This window comes from Loxodonta africana, chromosome 8 (genome assembly GCF_030014295.1).
Source record: "Loxodonta africana isolate mLoxAfr1 chromosome 8, mLoxAfr1.hap2, whole genome shotgun sequence".
NCBI classification, from domain to species: Eukaryota; Metazoa; Chordata; class Mammalia; order Proboscidea; family Elephantidae; genus Loxodonta; species Loxodonta africana.
This window is the reverse complement of record NC_087349.1, coordinates 93,279,354-93,298,840: the sequence shown is the minus strand read 5'-3', so window position 1 is coordinate 93,298,840 and position 19,487 is coordinate 93,279,354. Positions and strand designations below refer to the sequence as shown.

At 42.8% G+C, this 19,487-nt stretch overlaps 1 protein-coding gene across 6 annotated transcripts in view; it reads left to right on the top strand.

The window, feature by feature from the left end:
- PDE1C (phosphodiesterase 1C) overlaps nucleotides 1-19,487 on the top strand; it is a 604,116-nt gene that overhangs the window by 108,841 nt on the left and 475,788 nt on the right. The gene's annotated exons all lie outside the window — the stretch shown is intronic.

The window sequence follows — 19,487 nt, the reverse complement described above, 5'->3', positions numbered from 1 at the left end:
TGGGTGGGTTCAAACCTCCAACCTCTTGGTTAGCAGTCACGCGCTTAACCGTTTGCACCATCCAGGGACCCCTTTCAATCCTTAGAGCTCTGGTTTTCAAGCTGTGCTCTGGGGCCTTGCTATTCAAAATGTGGTCCTCAGAGTGGCAGGATTGATGTCACCTAAGGGCTTATTAGAAATGCAGGACCTCAGGCCCCAACCCAGACCTGCTGAATCAGAGTCTGCATTTTAACAAGATTCCCAGGTGGTTCCTGTGGAATCCCTGAAGAGCACACTGCAGTGGGAGGGAGGACTTTTATGAGGATAAAGTGAGACAGGGTATGTGAAATGCTTGTAGCTGTCATGGTCTATACACATGTCAAAGCATACCACCCAAGGTGGATTCATGAGATTTACGGGATGTCGACCTAGTTCAAGGACATTTTGAGGATCAAAGAGATGGAATGTGTTTCCTGGGGCCCTGGGACAATCAGTTGGCTGTGGAGCTCCCCATTATTTCACTTGCTCCCAATGAGATGAGAGAAAGCAGGAGTCAAAAGCCTCTTGATGTTTTCTCTGCCAGTCTGACCAGAAAATTATATAGCAAGTTAATGTACTCCCTGGATTGAAAACCCTGATCCCAATGCAGGGAGTGAAAATACTAATGAGATTGAGGGGGGTATGGTGGATGCTCCCAAACCTACTGTGCCCCAAGCACAGAGGTGGTAGAGCTGTAAACAAAAAGGCGGATTCTTTTCTCCAGCATCATTGCTGCCTCTCTGGCTTTCGCTTAAAGTCATTTCACTTATGCTTTCTGGGCCTCAGTTTCCCCATCTGAAAAATAGGAAAGTCATAACTGTTTTCAGTCCTTTACAAAAATGTTGCCATTTTTTAAAGTTGTGGCATGAGACTTCCTAGTCACTGTGTTGTTCATGTAGGACTGTTCAGGCTTCTCCTATGGACACTGCCAGAAATAGATAGCTGCCAGAGTCAACTGTCCACAACAGATTGAAACGTTGCCCTGTCCTGTGTCATCGTCATGGTTACTGGCATGTTCGAGCCCATCGTTGCAGCTGTTGTGCCAATCCATCTCACTGAGGGTCTTGCTCACCCTCACTGGTCCTCTGTTTCACCAAACATGATGTCCTCTAGCCATTGATCCCTGATGGCAAGTCCAAAGCAAACAAGTCGGACAGTGTTCTGTTGTGATCCATAAGGTTTTTACTGGCTAATTTTTGGAAGTAGATTGCCAGGCCTTTCTCCCTAGTCCATCTTAGTCTGGAAGCTCTACTGAAACTTGTCCACCATAAGTGACCCTGCTGAGATACTGATGGTATATTCTCCAACATTACAGCAACACAAGAGCTACCACAATATGACAAACTGACAGATGGGTACTGGGGACACTGCCATAGTAAGTCTTAATAGGTAAAGCTAAAAGTATAAATTCTCTATTTTCAGGGCTTCTTCTAAACCTTGTCTTTGATCTCTTTTTGGGAGGAGTTCAAAACTTTGGGATTGATTTCCTACAGATGATTTTTATAGAACTGTATAACGTATGATAATGAAAGAACATTGAATGCCCACATTTTAGAAATTGTATAATAAAATACTCGCTTTTCACAGGCTCCATTTTTCACTGCCCTCCTACCTGGAATCACTATTTCCAAAATAAGTATTTCATCCCACAGTTCAGTGAGGATGATGAGTATTCTTTTATTACCTTTATTTCTCCATCTCCGAGCAGTAGTCAGGCAAATGAATATGCCCAAATCGTAACCCGACCACGCTGCACACGCCGTACTACGCGCACCCCCCGGGGTCTCCTGGTGTACTGACGCGCTTGGCAACATGTAGGCAGTGGATGGTGCTCTTTAACCGTGAAGGCCAAATGACACTTGGAGCACTTAGTCCTTTCACGGAGAGAAGAGGGTTACTCCTCCTGTAAATTGCTTTCACAGGCTTCTAAACTGTGTGACTGGGTTGGAAGAATGATGTATCGTTTGAAAGCTTATTAGCCAGAGATAAATGAGGGCATGAGGGAAAAAGAAAAAAAAATCTACACAGGAAGAATGTAATCAGTGGCAAACCGATTAGGCTGGACTGATGGGGGTGGGGAGAGGCAAAAAACAAAAAAGCAAACAAACAAAACCCAAAAAACAACAACCTCCTGACTTAGTGCAGTGTCCTGGAAAAACATCAGATGGCACATTAATTACTAAATCTTTTTGTAGCAAATGCTAGAGAGGGGAAAAATTAGCTTTTAGGAAGGAAAAAAAAAAAAATCCTTAAAGGAGCCTCATCTGATTGGCACTTCACTTTACCAAGTTGAAAATGACCTTCATTGTGTCATGTGAATGAAGAATTCAGTTTGGGAAGACCAGGAGGACCGGGTGGTAGGTTTTTCTTTGGAGACTGTGAGACGAAGTGCTGCGGCACTCTCTGATTTTTGCATCAGACAAGATGTGTGCATTGCACAGTACAGATTTAGGCCCAATGGGCAGATGGCAGGAGCCTCTGCTGTGGAAACCAAAGCCTCCAGGGGGTCAGCAGAGAAGACTTCCAGTGAAGAGAGAGGGGCTGGCTCAATGTCCCCACCTATCCCAGCTTTTCATTTCCTTTGGGGTCCTCACATTCTGATTCCTGATGCATCTGGAATATGATGTTCGCTTTCCTAAATTTTGCCCAAGTTTGAATCAATATATTTTTTTTGGCTTCCCCATACCGCAACAGAGATGAGCTGTGGTGATCGTATTAAGGAATCTAAAGGAGAAGTCAGCCGTGCACCTCATGTGTGTCCACAACCTGTCAGTGAGGCTTGTGTGTTGCTGTGATGCTGAATAGGCTTCAGAGAAGCTTTCAGATAAAGATGGACTGAGAAGACAGGCCTGGTGATCTACTGAAAATCAGCCAGTAAAATCCCTGTGGATTACAATGGTCAGATATGCAACTGATCGTGGGGATGGTACAGACAGGGTGGTGTTTCATTCTGTTGTGCATGGGGTCACCTTGAGTTGGGGGCCGATTTCACGGCAGCTAACTACAATGACAACGAAAAAGGAGAACCAAAAAGAAATAGAATGTATGAAGCATGAGAACAATTTAGCTTTCCTAAGTGCTCGTTTCTGATCCTACCCTGGCCAGCTGGTTTACCAGCCTTCCTGGCCTCCTCCTCGTCCACTTCCTCAGAGGGTTGTTTCTACAACATAATCCCTGAACTTAATATTCTTCCCAGCACTCTCTGTCTCTGAGTGGCTGACACCACCACACAGAACGATTGTGCTTTTCTCAAATGAATCAGTGCCAAAGCCCACAGTTCACGCCTGAGGCCCCCTGTAACTCAGTGTCTGTCACCTTCAGTCTGGAAGCACTTGATGTTTTTAGTCAACTAGCAATGCTGTGGTGATCGACATGTGGAGTAAGAGCCCAATGCTATCGGGGTCCCTTCATGACCTCTGCCCCCATCATTTCAGGCTCTCGCAGTGGATTTTGACTAATCTGGCCTTAATCAGAGCATCTGCCGGATAACTATGGGTACATAAGGTGAAAACAAAGGAGAGAGAGGGAGATAGTGGGGAGAGATTCAGAGAAAGGAGAGAATATTATCTTCGTCTCGAATGCTGCAGGCGAACGATGGAGTCAGAGAGAATGAGGAGTGAAGGGTGGCCTTGGCTCTAAAGTACTCCATCAGCCAAGGCACATTGGCTTTGGACAAACAGTTGGTTTTAAGAATGGCCCCCACCACGAAGGCTGCCTGTCATGGGGCTGGAGCTCCTGTGGGAGGGGCTCCCTCATTCTCTGCAGTGGGCAGGCCTGCGCTGGCAGGGCACCCCCTGTGGGTAGTTCATGCACAGCTCTCTGACATCTAGTTCTCACAGCCACCCCTCCAGGCAGGCAGCAGTGGTGTCTCCGTTTTATGAATGAGGACAGCTAGGCCCAGAGAAATGGGGAGAATTGCTCACTGCTGGGATCCTGGGACTCCCAACACCCAAACCTGGCTGTTATCAGTGCACATTACTTCCTCCCTATCTAAGCAGTTGGCATTTACCATTTCTGAGCCTCAGGGACTCAGGGGACAATCATCTTGATAATGGAGGTACGCAAGCCTGAACACAGGACAAGCTTCACAGTCCACAAGCATTGATTCTATTTTTCCCAAAATACCCCTATCCACTAGCTCATTAATATCAGAAGTTCTCTAAATAAGGGAAAATCTTGAGGACTTGAAGTGCAAATTCGTTTGAGAGAGGGGACACAGGGTTTCACGTTCTTACTATGGTGAGAATGATTGATAGCAGACTTAGATTTTTTTCCCCCAGACCCCTGAATGTGTATTCTACATGTGTCAAAGAGGTGGCAGAGCGGGTATTCCATTTGTCCTTTCATTTACTCATTCATTTACCTAATAGTTACTGAGCACTCACCATGGGCTTGGCTCTGTGCTGTATGCTAAGGATTCAAATTCTGATTAAAACAAGACCCCTGCTGTCAAGGAGCATAAGGGTTGGAATGAGGAGACAGAAAAGTTAGCCAGCAATGTGGTAAGTGATATCAGAGGGGTTAGCATGGGGAGGGGGGTGAGGACCAGTGGAAACACAGGACAGGGCCTCTAAACAAGTTAGGTCAGATTTCTAGGAGAAGGGGATGCATACTGTGAGTGTTGAAGGATGACAGGAATTATCCAGGCAAGGAAGGTATGGGGAGCACATGCCAGGAAAACACACGAGCACTGTGATAGGTTGAATTGTGTCCCCCAGCAGATACATTGAAGTCCTAACACCTGGTACCTGTGACTGTGACCTTACTTGGAAACAGGGTCTTTGAAGAAGTAATTAGTTAAGTTGACATGAAGTCATACTGGAGTAGGATGGGGCCTATTCCAATATGACTGGTGTCCTTATAAAGGAGAAGAAACACAGAGACAGAGGGAAGATGGTCATGGGAAAAGAGAGGCAGAGATTGGAGCGATGCAGCTACAAGCCAAGGAGTGCCAGGATTGCCGACGTCAACAGAAGCTATGAGAGAGGCATGAACAGATTTTCCCTCCGAGCCCCCAGAAGGAATCAACGCTGCCAACACCCTGAATTCAGACTTCTAGGCTCCAGAATTTCGAGAGAATAAATTTCTGCTGTTTTAAGCCACCTGGTTTGTGGTACTTTGTTGTGGTAGTCGTAGAAACGAATGGGGAGTCCCTGGGTGGTGCAGTCAGTTAAGCACTCGAATACTAACTGAAAGTTTGGCTGTTTGAATCCACCCAGAGGTGCTTCAGAAGAAGGGCCTGGTCATCTGCTTCTGAAAGGCCATAGCTTGAAAACCTTATGCAGTAGTCCTACTCTGACGCACATGGGGTCACCATGAGGCAGAGTTGGCTCAAAGGCAACTGTTTTTTTAGGGAACTAATACATGCCCTAAAGAGCCTTACACATTGGGAAAACTGGCCGGAGAGGTCGCTTGGGCAAACCAAGAAAGGTCTTTGTGCCTAATGAGTGGAGCTGATTGGGGCGGAGCCTCTGAAGGGTTTTTATACTTGGTTGTACCTCAGCCTCCTCCTGGAGCTGGGGTGCCCTCTGGAAGCCAGGGCTGTGCTGTGAAAAGCTGGCCCTCCCCAGCCAAGTTCCCAGTCCTGGCTGGGCCAGGAACGCCTGTGGAGCCCCTCTGAGGCTGGGGCTTCTGACATTCCATGGCTTCCGGGAAAAGTCAGCTGGCCTGTGGGGCTGGGTCCCCTGCTGAGCACATCTTGTGGCCAGGAGCTCAGGTGCAGACATTTGGGGTGCTGGCCAGGCTGCCCTCCACTACCAGGTGGGAGAAGATAGCACCCTGCCTGGAAATGTCTGTTGTATGTGTATGTCAGTGTCCCTGTTAGACACTGGGCTCCTTGAGGGCAAGGGCCCGTCTGTTTGAGCTGTGTATCCTCCGTGCCTGGTGTGAGAACAAATGCTTGTTGAGTGAAGACTGTGTAACACTCTGCCTGCAGCTGCTCGCCCTCCTCTTCCTCATCCTACCTTCATAGCAGCTCAGGTGATCCCACTGCCCAGCACACACACTCCCAAAGCCCCTCTGGAGTTTGTCATCAAGGGTTTTCCATATACTCCCTCGAGAGTCCTCAAAAGCAACTAGGAACGCAGGCTCTGGTGTCAGGCCTGGCTTTGTACAGGTAACTTAACCTTTCTAAGCCACACTTGCCTCACCTGAATTCTGGGGACAGTACCAGAACTTTCTCCCAGAGGTATTGTGACTATCGCGTGAAGAGGTGAATGTCAAAATAATCCCATGTGACATGGTCACAGAGCAAACTAACAGATGTTGACTGTAGGGGGGTGGTCAAGAAGTGGGTAGGGGTGTAAAGGAGCAGAGTTCTGGAGACTCCCTTATAGGGCAGGCTTTAACCTCAGTTGTTAGCTGAAGTGGGGGCAGCTGAGGTGGATATCAGCTTTGATGACTGGGCTAAATTGTATAATACCCTTAGCACAGTGCCTGCACGTCATACATGCTCAATTATTAGGGGTTGTTGTTATTATATATATTCTGAATCATTTCCATCTCCATCTTCCTTCCTCCCTTCTTCCCTCCCATCCATCCATTCATCCTTTATTCTTTTCACATATATTTATTGAAGACTTGGAGCCTGGTGGCACAGTGGTTAAGAGCTCAGGCTGCTTACCTAAAGGTCGGCAGTTCGAATCCACCAGCTACTCCTTGGAAACCCAATGAAGCAGCTCTACTCTGTCCTATAGGGCCGCTGTGAGTCGGAATTGATTTGATGGCAATGGGTTTGGTTTTGGTATTACTGAAGACTTTTCAGTACTAAGCCCTGGAGACAAAGATAAGTAAGCTCTTCTCCAGAGACCTCACAGTCTGATCAGGGCGGTGGAGGAATAAACGGCTCCAATACAGCATGTGGAGGGACGGGCTAGAGATCAGTACAGGTGCTGTGGGAGCCAGAAGGGGGACACCTCACCTGGCCTGGCGTGGAGGTGGATTCAAGGGTGTCCTATTGGAGGAGACAAGCCTTAGCTGAAGCTTGGGAAGTGAGTAGGGCTTAACAGGTATAGAAAGTAACTTCTAATAATAATAAAAAAAAATACTACCGATAAAGGAATAAAGGCCACATGTAGTATTCAGATGCGGCCACAGTGTGGCAGGAAAAGCCTAGATTTTGGCATGTCTCTGTACTCCAAAGCCATTGCCATCAAGTCGATTCTGACTCACAGCAACCCTGTAGGACAGAGTAGAACTGCCCCATAGGGTTTCCAAGGAGGTCCTAGATTTCAACCGCTGACCTTTTGGTTAGCAGCCATAGCTCTTAACCACTACACCACCAGGGTTTCCTCTCTACTCCAGGAGACTTAAAATAGGCTGTGTTCAGGGCAATAGGACAGGATCTTGGTTAAGGGAATGTAGGAACACTGGAAGAGATATTGGCCCCAAAGCTTGTATAGCTGGGCAGATCCATTCTGGAGTTTTGATTGCTTCCCTGACTGAGGGGAGAATAATTTCTGCCCAGAAATGAGCACCTGGCTGAAAAGAAAATAGTAGTATCAAAAGCAGTAAGAAAATGGAGCCTAATTAGTAATGCCTTCAAATTTGGCATATTTTGCTTTGGAAGGTAAAAATCTGTATATTGTTGGAAATAGATTGTCCTGTGAAAAGCTGGAGTAATTTGGGTGGGTAGATGGTGAAGCAAGGGAAGGTCTCCTAGTATTTTTATGCTGGTGGATGAGCCTCTGTGCTGGACAAGGATTGGGCAGGGACAAGGGGGATGTACAGTGAGGGTGAGCACTGGGCTTGGGATAGAGGGCGAGGAAGCATCTATTATATGGTGATGCTCCCAAGGCCCCATCCCAGATCTGCTGGATTACAAATTCTTGAGGCAGGGTCCAGTAATCTGTGTATTAACAAATTCCGATGCAAACCAAAGTTTGAGAACCAGTGGTATAATTGAAAAACTGTGTGATAGTGAGGTGGAGGCAAAGGCCGGGGAAAAGAGGTCTGGAAGCTGTGTTCGCAGAGCAGTACAATGTTCTGATTTATATTATAGATCAGTACAAATAACAAAGGCCCATAGGTCGATGAAATAGAATAGAGGACCCAGAAATAGATCCTCACTAATATGCCCAACTGATTTTTGACAAAGGTGCAGACACAAGTCAATGGAAGAAATATAGCATTTTCAATAAATGATGCGAGAGTAATTAGATAGCCATAGGTAAAAACATGAACCTCAACCTAAGCCTCACACCTTTCACAAAAGAATGAGCTCAAAAATGGGTCAAGGACTTAAATATAAAGCAAAAAAACTATAAAACTTTTAGAAAAAAACAGGAGAAAAATCTCTGGGATCTAAGATTAGGAGAGAGAGACTTGGCATCAAAAGCACGATCCATAAAAGAAAAAAATGGATATACTGGGCTTCATTAACATTAAAAACCTTTGTTCTATGAAAGACCCTGTTAAGAAGATGAAAAGACAAGCTATAGAGTGGGAGAAAATATTTGCAAACCACATATCCAAGAAAGGAGTTGTATCTAGAATATATATATGTATATATATATATATATATATATATATATATATATATATATAATTCTCAAAACTCAATAGTAAAAAATCAATTCATTTAGAATATGGCCAAAAGACATGAAAAGACTGCTTACCAAAGAAGATATACAGATGGCAAATCCGCAAGTGAAAAGATGTTCAACATCATTAGCCATGAGAGAAATGCGCATTAAAGCCACAATGAGGTACCACTGCACACCTATCAGAGTGGCTAGGGGAAAAAAAATAGTACCACCACCAAATGCTGGTGAGGATTCAGAGAAAATGGATCATTTATATGTTGCTGGTGGTACAGCCACTTGGCAAAAACAGTTTGGCAGTTTCTTAAAAAAGAAAACATGTAACTACCATACCACCCAGCAAGAGTACCGCTGAGCTTTTATCCCAGAGAAATGAAGACTTACCTTCACGCAAAAACCTGTACATCAATGTGTATAGCAGCTTTCTTGGTAAAAGCCCCAAACTGGAAGCAACTCAGATGTCCTCCAATGGGCGAGTGGTTAAACAAACGGTGGTACGTCTGCATCATGGAATACTACTCAGCAATAAGAAGGAACAAACTACTGATATGTACAACCAGCTGGATGAATCTCCAGAGAATTATGGTGAATGAAAAAAGCCAATCCTAAAAGGTTAGGTACTGTATGATTCCTTGTGTGTAACATCCTTGAAACAACAAAATGACAGAATTAGAGAACAGATGAGCGGTCACCAGGGGTAAAGGAGGAGGCAGCAGTGGGAGGGAAGTGGTCGTGGCTGTAAAAGAGCACCCTGAGGAATCCTTGTGGTGATGGAAATGCTCTGCATCTGGAGTGTTTCGGTGTCAGTGTCCTGGTTGTGGTATTGAATGATAGTTTTACAGAATGTTGCCCTGGGGAAACTGAGTAAAAGGTACACGGGATCTGTCTGTATTTGTTGTTACAACTGCATATGTATGAATTTACAATTATATCAAAATAAAAAGTTAAAAAAAAAAAGCCTTCCCATGGCCTCCAGAATAAAGTTCAAGTCCTTGGCACATCATCCAAGTCCTTTCAGAATCTTACCCTACTTTGTTTAAGCTCCAGAAAAATCAAACTAACTGCCCTACCACACTGTTTCACTCCTCCATGCCTTTTGTCACACAATTCCTTTTGCTTGAAATGGTCCCTCACTCTGCTGATCGCCAGGCAAGCCCATTCATCTCTCAAAACACCGATCATAGGCCAAGTTTTCTGTAAAGCCTGGCTGGACTGCCAGGACAAAAATAATCACCTCTCCTTTTTTCTGCAACTATATATTTTTGCACTGTTACATTATTCCTTGTTTCACACTGCATTGTAAATACTTATTTAATGATTATCTTTGCACTAGATTTTGACTTTTGAAAGCAGAAGCTGTGCCTAATAAGTGTTCAGTAAATGTTTGTTCAATTGGACTGAAAGCAGAATAAATGGAAAGATGCCGGATCGAGAACAACTCCAGACAAGGGGAGAAAACCCACTCATCCCTGGACGATTCTTGGAGATTCGCATTCAGTAACCTTATTAGAAAAAAGTCAGATGGATTTAAGTTATGGGGTTCCCATGATTTACCAATCACAGCTTCCAATGATACCTTCTGTTGAACAAATGTTTCTGGAGCACCTACTGTGTGCCAAGCACCATGTCTAATCTCCCTCCCAAGACGGGCAGGTAGACCAAGGTGGTGCTGTGGTTCCTGCCATGGTACGCATTAGGCTGTGGCTAAGCTTGGTTGGAAGCCCACGATGGATACATACAGTGTTGGAGGCTGTGAAACGTACAACTCCAGGGGAGGATCATTTTGTAGACTAAACTATGAATGACTCTCACTTCAGTTGTGCAGTTGCGAAGGCGCTGTTGAAAATCTCATGTTTGCAGCTGCAATTCTTGAACTCGTGAAAGAATTGCCTACTTTTCTAATCTGACAATGCCAAACAAGAAGGGAAGTCAAGACAGGAAGGCAATTTGGTCAGAAACTGAAGAAAACCCATGCATGATATAATTGAAACAGATATAGAAGGAGAAAAGGCTGAAATGAGGCATTCATCTAAGTTTTTAGTGTGGTTTCTATAGCCTCAGAGATTGACATCATAAAAATAGATAAAAAGAGTTAACATCGAAAGGGCACTTTCTGCAGGGTACCAAAAAACCTAAACCAAACCAAACCTGTTGCTGTCGAGTTGATTCTGACTCATAGTGACCCTATAGGATAGAGCAGAACTGCCCCATAGGGTTTCTAAGGGTGTAATATTCATGGAAGCAGACTTCCACATCTTTCTCCCACTGAGTGGCTGGTGAGTTTGAGTGCTTAGCAGCCGAGTGCTTAACCACTGCACCACCAGGGTTCTTTCCTGCTGGGTACCAAAAAACCAAACCTGTTGCCTCAAGTCCAACTCATAGCGACCCTATAGGACAGAGTAGAACTGTCCCATAGAGATTCCAAGGAGCGCCTGGTGGATTCAAACTGCTGACCTTTTGGTCAGCAGCCGTGGCACTTAACCACTATGACACCAGGGTTTCCCTGCTGGCTACAGGGGTATAAAAAATGAATAAGTCACAGTTCTTTCCCCAAAAGGAGCTTTTTACCAACAGATGACCTATTGTCCTTGTTACCAGCAATGGCTAGTTTGGGCCCAAAGTAGAGAAATTCTTCTCTGTGACCATATACTACCCAAAAGTCTCTGGTTTTCTGGAACTTTTAATAAAAACTACAAGTCTCCATGCAGTTACTTTCAAACACAGTTATTTTTGATCACAGTACACATCTCATTTAAATATGTTTAGGATTAATGTGGTACCTTCTTCTAAACAGCTCAGAGAACTTTCGTATGTACTGTATTACTGAATTCATTCCCACCAAGTTTTTATAATGAGGTAAAAAATCAGCCCTGGAACTTCCCAAAGGAATAGTAGGCAGATTTACAAATGAGTCATCCAGCAGATGGTAAGACTTGGATTTTTGCATGCTCTGCAGACATCAGCATACTTCGAGGTAGTTAGGCATGGAAAATTCTTCACTTAATTTTGGGGTGTGCGTGGGGGGGGTTGGAGAAGCCCTGGTGGTGCAGTGGTTAAGCGCTTGGTTGCTAACTGAAAGGTCAATGGTTCGAACCCACTAGCCACTCCATAGGAGAAGAGGTGGCAGTCTGCTTCTGTAAAGATTTATGGCCTTGGAAACCCTAAGGGGGAGCTCTACTCTGTCCTGTAGGGTCACTATGAGCTGGAGTCTACTTGTCGTTAATGGGTTTGGTGGGTCTGAATTATTGAAAGTCTGACTTACAGAAAATGTTAAAAAATGTCATCTTCTAACTCTCAAGGACCCAAATTATACTAGCCATTAAAAAGTGCTTGTCAAGTAGAATTCACTCTTAATAGATAAGTTTCTCTTTTAATTAGTATACAAAATGGATGCTGTCAAAGTTCTTGAAAACAGTCTCCTTTTAATCTTGTCTACATCATTACTTTGCTGAACAAGCTCATTCTTTATATGTATGACAAAGAGAAATCAAGACCTTTCCTCTCGGAATTGATGGTCTTACTAGATAGTGCTCCACTGCACCAGATGAATTTCTAAATAGACTTTGGAAGTTATGTAGGAGTTATGCATATCAATCTGATAAGGACACATGCAAGGCTATGCTTTGAAGTGACTTTTGCACCATTCTTTTTGCTCACTTTTTAGGCTTGGGCTGTGCACTGTCGGTTTGTAGTACTGTGGTGGCTTTCATGTTGGTATGATGCTGGAAGGTATGCCACCAGTGATTCAAATACCAGAAGGGCCAGCATGTGGACAGGTTTCAGTGGAGCTTCCAGAGTAAGACTAGGAAGAAAAGCTTGGTGGTCGGCTTTCGAAAATTAGCTGATTAAAACCCTGTGGATCACAGAATATTGTCTGAGACTTCAACTTGCTTACTTTGAACACATCATCAGAAGAGATCAGTTGCTAGAAAAGGATATTATGTTTGGTGAAGTAGAGGGCCATTGAAAACAAGGAAAACCCTCAATGAGATGGATTGACACAACAGCCTCAACAGTAGACTCAAAAATACCAAGAATCATGAAGGTGGAGCAGGCTCAGGTAACATTTTGTTGTGCTATACATGGGGTCACTGAGAGTCGGAGGCAACTTGACAGCAACTGTTGTTGTTAGGTGCTGTCAAGTTGGTTCCCACTCATAGTGACCCTATGTATCACAGGATGAACCATTGTTCAGCCGTTTGCTGTCCTCACAATTGAGCCCATCACTGCAGCCACTGTGTCAGCCCATCTTATTGAGGGTCTTTCTCTTTTTTTTTTTGCTAACCCTCTGCTTTACCAAGCATGCTGTCCTTCTCCAGGGATTGGTCCGTCCTGATAACATGTCCAAAGTAAGTGAGATGAAGTCTCGCCATCCTCACTTCTAAGGAGCATTCTGGCTGCACTTCTTCCAAGACAGGTTTGTTTGTTCTTCTGGCAGTCCCTGCTATATTTAATATTCTTCACCAACACCATAATTCAAATGCGTCAATTCTTCTTTGGTCTTCCTTTTTCATCGTCCAGCTTTCGCATGCATATAATGCAATTAAAAATACCATGGCTTGGATCCAGCACACCTTAGTCTTTAAGGTGACATCTTTGCTTTTTGCACTTTAAAGAAGTCTTTTGCAGCAGATTTGCCCAATGCAATACGTAATTTGATTTTTTGACCATTGCTTCCATGGGTGTTGATTATAGATCCAGGTAAAATGAAATCCTTGACAACTTCAACCTTTTCTCCATTTATCATGGTGTTGCTTATTGGTCTAGTTCTGTGGATTTTTTTTTTTTTCTTGATGTTAAGGTGTAATCCATACTGAAGGCTGTAGTCTTTGATTTTCATCAGTAAGTGCTTCAAATTTTCTTCACTTTCAGCAAGCAAAATTGTGTCATCTGCATATCACAGGTTGTTAATGAGTCTTCATCCAATCCTAATGCTGTGTTCTTCTTCATATAGTCCAGCTTCTCAGATTATTTGCTCAGCATACAGATTGAATAAGTATGGTGAAAGGATGCAACCCTGACGCACACCTTTCCTGATTTTAAACCAAGCAGTATCCCCTTGTTCTGTTCAAACAGCTGCCTCCTGGTCTAGCTTTTGAGCTGGAGATACAAAAGTAAACAATGCAAGGAAAGTAAATATGCAATGTTGGAATTAAAATTCACATTGAAATATAGAAATGACACTGAGGAAATTTTAATCCATGATCGAAAGACACATTTGAGAAACACTGCCTTAGAGTATAAACGAAAATGATGAAGGATCAGAAATGATGAGAAAAAAATGATAGGTCAAAGAAGACATACCCAATATAAATAAATGAATTATAGATATTCTGGGACTAGGCCAAACAGAAGCAGTTAATCAAAGACAAAGTTGAAGGCAGCTTTCTGAGCAGAGGAAATTAAGACCTGAGTTTGCAGATTGAAAGAGCTCACTGTTTTCTAGAAAAAAATAGTTTAAACATCAGTTAAAAGAATCCACAACTACATATACAGTAGCAAAATTTTTGAATTACGAAGATAAAGAGGTTTGCAGACAAAGGAAAAAAACGATCAGACTTGGTCCTTTATTCTCTTCTGCAGCATTTACATAGCAGAAGACAACTGAGAAATATGTTCAGAATCTCATGTAAATTCAATAAATCTGTACCTAAATTGTTGTTCATGTGTTTCTCATTAGCCTACATACTGTTTTATTTTTATTTTTTACTATTGTACTTCAGATGAAGGTTTATAGAACAAACTAACTTCTCATTAAACAATTAGCACACATGTTGTTTTGTGAAATTGGTTACCAACCCCACAACACGTCAACATTCCCCTTCTCGAACTTGGGTTCCCTATTGCCAGCTTTCCTGTCACCTCCTGCCTTCTAGTTCTTGCCCCTGGGCTGGTATGCCCCTTTAGTGTTAGGCCAGTTGAGCTAAATGTCCCCTAATACCATGATCCCTAGCCCTTAGCCCAATAATTCGGTCCCTCAGGGAGTTTGGATGTATCTGTGAAGCTTCCATGACCTTGCCTTGGTTAAGTTGTGTTGACTTCCCCAGTATTGTGTAGTGTCTTACCCTTCACCAAAGTTATCACTTGTCTATTGTATAGTTAGTGCTTTCCCCTCCCCACCATTCTCCTCCCTCGTAACCATCAAAGATTATTTCTTTTTGTGTGTAAACCTTTTCGTGAGTTTTTATAATAGTGCTCTCATACAGTATTTGTCCTTTTGTGATTGATTTGTTTCACTCAGCCTAATGCTCTCCAGATTCACTCATGTTGTGAGATGTTTCGCGGATTCATTATTGTTCTTTATCGTTGTGTAGTATCCTATCGTGTTTATGTACCATAGTTTGTTTATCCATTCGTCTGTTGATGGGCACCTAGGTTGTTTCCATCTTTTCACTATACTATTCATGTATATTTGCAGTATACATGGGCGTGCATGTGTCTATTCATGTGACGACTCTTATTTTTCTAGGATATATTGCTAGGAGTTGAATTGCTGGATCATATGGTATTCCCTGGTGGCACAGTGGTTAAGTGCTACATCTGCTAATTGTAAAGGTCGGCAGTTCGAATCTGCCAGGTGCTCCTTGGAAACTCTACGGGGCAGTTCTACTCTGTCTTATAGGGTTGCTATGAGTCGGAATTAACTCGACAGCAGTGGGTTTGGGATGGTATTCCTATTTCTAGCTTCTCAAGGAATTGCCGTATTGTTTTTCAAAATAGTTGTGCCATTTTTCATTCCCTCCAGCAGTGAATAAGAGTTCCAATCTCCCTGCAGCATCTCCAACATTTATCTTCTGTTTTTGTGGTTTGTGCCAGTAATGTTGAGTGAGATGGTATCTCGCTGTAGTTTCGTTTTGCATTTCTCTAATGACTGGTGATCACAAGCATTTCCTCGTGTGTCTGTTAGTCACCTGAATGTCATCTTTGGTGAAGTGTCTGTCCATATCCTTTGTACATTTTTTAATTGGGTTGTAGAGGTGTTGAATTTTCCTATGGATTCAATACCGTTATATTATTGATGTTGATAGTAAGAGAAACAATTTCAAGAATATATAATTTTCAATTTAAAGATAACTGTTATAGCTTTCCAATCTGGATTAAAAACACATTACAGCTATATATTGTTTCAGGAGGCATAACGTAAACCAAAATTGATGGGCAAGTATGTTTCAGGCAAGCATAAAGAATGAGCTAGCCATGGCAGTATTAATTTTATAGAAAGCAGAATTCAAGAAATAAAAAGCAAAGTGAGTCATATTCCACTGAGTTACAGTCCACAGTACACATGTGATAGTTCCATACTTTGTATTCTACACAGAGAAGTGATCCGTATTTTATTTTATTCAAGACTCAATGAAATAGTTAGAAATGTTACTGTAACTTGGGTGACAGAGAAAGCATCAATAGATTCCCCAAATCAAAATTACGTAGAACATAATCTCTGATCACAGTGCTATAAAACCTGGGAATTAAATTAAAAAAAAAAAAATTTAAATGACAGCAACCAAAAATAAAAATAAATCACATGAAATAAATTTTCAAAAAGAGTCAACTTCTGGGTCAAAAGATAAGTGAAAAATTGCCATCGCAGACTTCTTAGTATATTTAGTGGGAAGATAAAATGTTAAAACTGTTGGCATGTAGCCAGCCAAAGCCATAGACACAAATGCTCTGATTTAAAAAAACAAATTGAGAAAAAAGAAGAAGACAAACATGTTGAAAATATGGTGTAAAAACTGTGGGGGCAGTGTCTAACCTCCTCCAACCCCACAAGGGGGAAGGAGAACCAAGATCACCAGCACAAGGCCGACTCCCATGAGGCAGAAGCCAGACAAACCTCCTCTCTCCGCCATCTTTACTAATTCTGACACCAGCCATGCCTCGCACAGCACTCTTCTACTTCTCTACTGGGTTTAATAATTCACTGCAATGGCCACACAGAACTCACAGACCATACTCAAAATTATGGGGTATATTAGGGTAGCACCAGTTACAATTCAGGCTCAAGAACACTCAGGATATAGTTCTTCCATCAGGATAGCTTCTCCCTAGCTGTGCTAGCAGGCACACCTCTCCCTGGACCTCAGTCTCTGCCCGAAGGCACTCAGCTTTCTCTCTCTGTGGGCCGGGAAGCCCATTGTGCTGTCTCCTGCTGCCAAGTCTCTGCTGGTAGGTCTCTCCTGGAGGTGTCTCCTTTGTTGGTGGTAGTGGGCTCCTTCCCTCTGCACTGGAATTGAATCTATTTTAAGGCAAATGACCAATCCTCTGGGATTACCCTATCACACAGTCCCGCCCAATCACCAGGGTGGGAGTTACAATACCATGGCTAGAAAGGCCACACACAAAAGTTAATTAATTCACCACATGTGGAAGCAAAAATAGCAAATTTAAAAGCAAAAATGAATGAATTAGAAATAAGAGAAGCAGTGTTGTTAGGTGCATCATAGTGACCCTGCGTACAACAAAATGAAACACTGTCGCATCCTGCGCCACCCTCACAATCGTTGTCATCCTTGAGCTCATTGTTGCAGCCACTGTGTCAATCCATCTCATTGACGGTCTTCCTCTTTTTCGCCAGCCCTCTACTTTACCAAGCAGGATGACCCTCTCTAGGGACTGATCCCTCCTGATAACATGTCCAACGTATGTGAGACGCAGTCTCGCCATCCTTGCTTCTAAAGAGTATTTTGGTTGTACTTCTTCCCAAGACAGATTTGTTCATTCTTTTGGCAGTCCATGGTATATTCAGTATTCTTCACCAGCATCACAATTCAAAGGTGTCAATTCTTCGGCCTTCCTTATTCTTCGTCCAGTTTTCACATGCATACGAGGCGATTGAAAACACCATGGCTTGGGTCAGGCGCGCCTTAGTCTTCAAGGTGACATCTTTGCTTTTCAACACTCTAAAGAGGTCTTTTGCAGCAGATTTGCCCAATGCAATGCATTGTTTGTTTTCTTGACTGCTGGTTTCGTGGGTGTTGATTGTGGATCCAAGTAAAATGAAATCCTTGAGAACTGCGGTCTTTTCTCTGTTTATCATGATGTTGCTTATTGGTCCAGTTGTGAGGATTTTTGTTTTCTTTATGTTGACATGTAATCCATACTGTAGGCTGTGGTCTTTGATCTTTATCAATAAGTGCTTCAAGTCTACTTCACTTTCAGGAAGCAAGGTTGTGTCATCTGCATAACTCAGGTTGTTAATGAGTCTTCCTCCAATCTTGATGCCTCGTTCTTCATAGAATCCAGCTTCTTGGATTATTTGCTTAGCATACAGACTGAATAAGTATGGTGAAAGGATACAACTCTGACGCACACCTTTCCTGACTTTAAACCACACAGTATCCCTTTGTTCAAACGACTGTCTCTTGATCTATGTACAGGTTCTTCATGAGCGCATTTAAGTGTCTGGAATTCCCATTCTTTGCAATGTTATTCATAATTCCTTATGATCTACACAGTTGAATACCTTTTACACAGGTAAACATCTTTCTGGTAATCTCTGCTTTCAGCCAGGATCCATCTGACATCAGCAGTGATATCCCTGGTTCCACATCCTCTTCTAAATCTGGCTTGAATTTCTGGCGGTTTCCTGTTGATAAGCTGCTGCAGCTGCTTTTGAATGATCTCCAGCAAAATTTTACTTGGGTGTGATATTAATGATATTGTTTGATAATTTTTGCAATGGTTGGATCACTTGTCTTGGGAATAGGCATGAATATTATCTCTTCCAGTCAGTTAGCCAGGTAGCTGTCTTCTAAATTTCTTGGCATAGATGAATGAGCACTTTCAGAGCTGCATCTGTTTGTTGAAACATTTGAATTGATATTTCGTCAATTCCTGGAGCCACATTTTTTGCCAATGCCTTCAGTTCAGCTTGAACTTCAATACCACCGATTCTTGACTATATGCTACCTCCTGAAATGGTGAACATCGACCAATTCTTTTCAGTGTAGTGACTCTGTGTATTCCTTCCATCTTCTTTTAATGCCTCCTGTGTCGTTTACTATTTTCCCTGTAGGATCCTTCACTATTGCAACTCAAGGCTTGAACTTTAATTCTTTCAGCTTGAGAAATGCTGAGCGTGTTCTTTCCTTTTGGTTTTCTATCTCCAGGTCTTTGCATATATCATTATAATACTTTACTTTTTCTTCTCCTGCCACCCTTTGAAATATTCTGTTCTGCTCTTTTACTTCATCGTATCTCCTGTTCACTTTAGCTACTCTGTGTGCAAGAGCAAGTTTCAGTGTCTCTTCTCACATCCATTTTGGTCTTTTCTTTCTTTCCTGTCTTTTTAATGACCTCTTGCTTTCTTCATGTATAATGCCCTTGATGTCATTCCACAACTCGTCTGGTCTTCGGTCATTAGTGTTCAACACGTCAAATCTATTGTTGAGATGGTCTCTAAATTCAGGTGGGATATACTCAAGGTGGTACTTTGGCTTTCGTGGATTTGTTCTAATTTTCTTCATTTTCAACTTGAACTTGCATGTGAGCAATTGATAGTCTGTTCCACAGCTGGCCCCTTGCCCTTGTTCTGACTGATGATCTTGAGCTTTTCCACCATTTCTTTCCACAGATGTAGTGGATTTGATTCCTGTGTATTGCATCTGGTGAGGTCCATGTGTACAGTTGCCATTTATATCGGTGAAAAAAGGTATTTGCAATGAAGAAGTTGTTGGTCTTGCAGAATGCTATCATGCAATCTCTGGCATTGTTTCTGTCACCAAGGCCATATTTTACAACTAGTGATCGATCTTTATTTCCAACTTTCACATTCCAATCACCAGTAATTATCAATGCCTCCTGATTGCATGCACGGTCAATTTTAGACTACAGAAGTTGGTAAAAATCTTCAATTTCTTCATCTTTGGCCTTAGTGGTTGGTGCCTAAATTTGACTAATAGTCGTATTAACTGGTCTTTCTTGTAG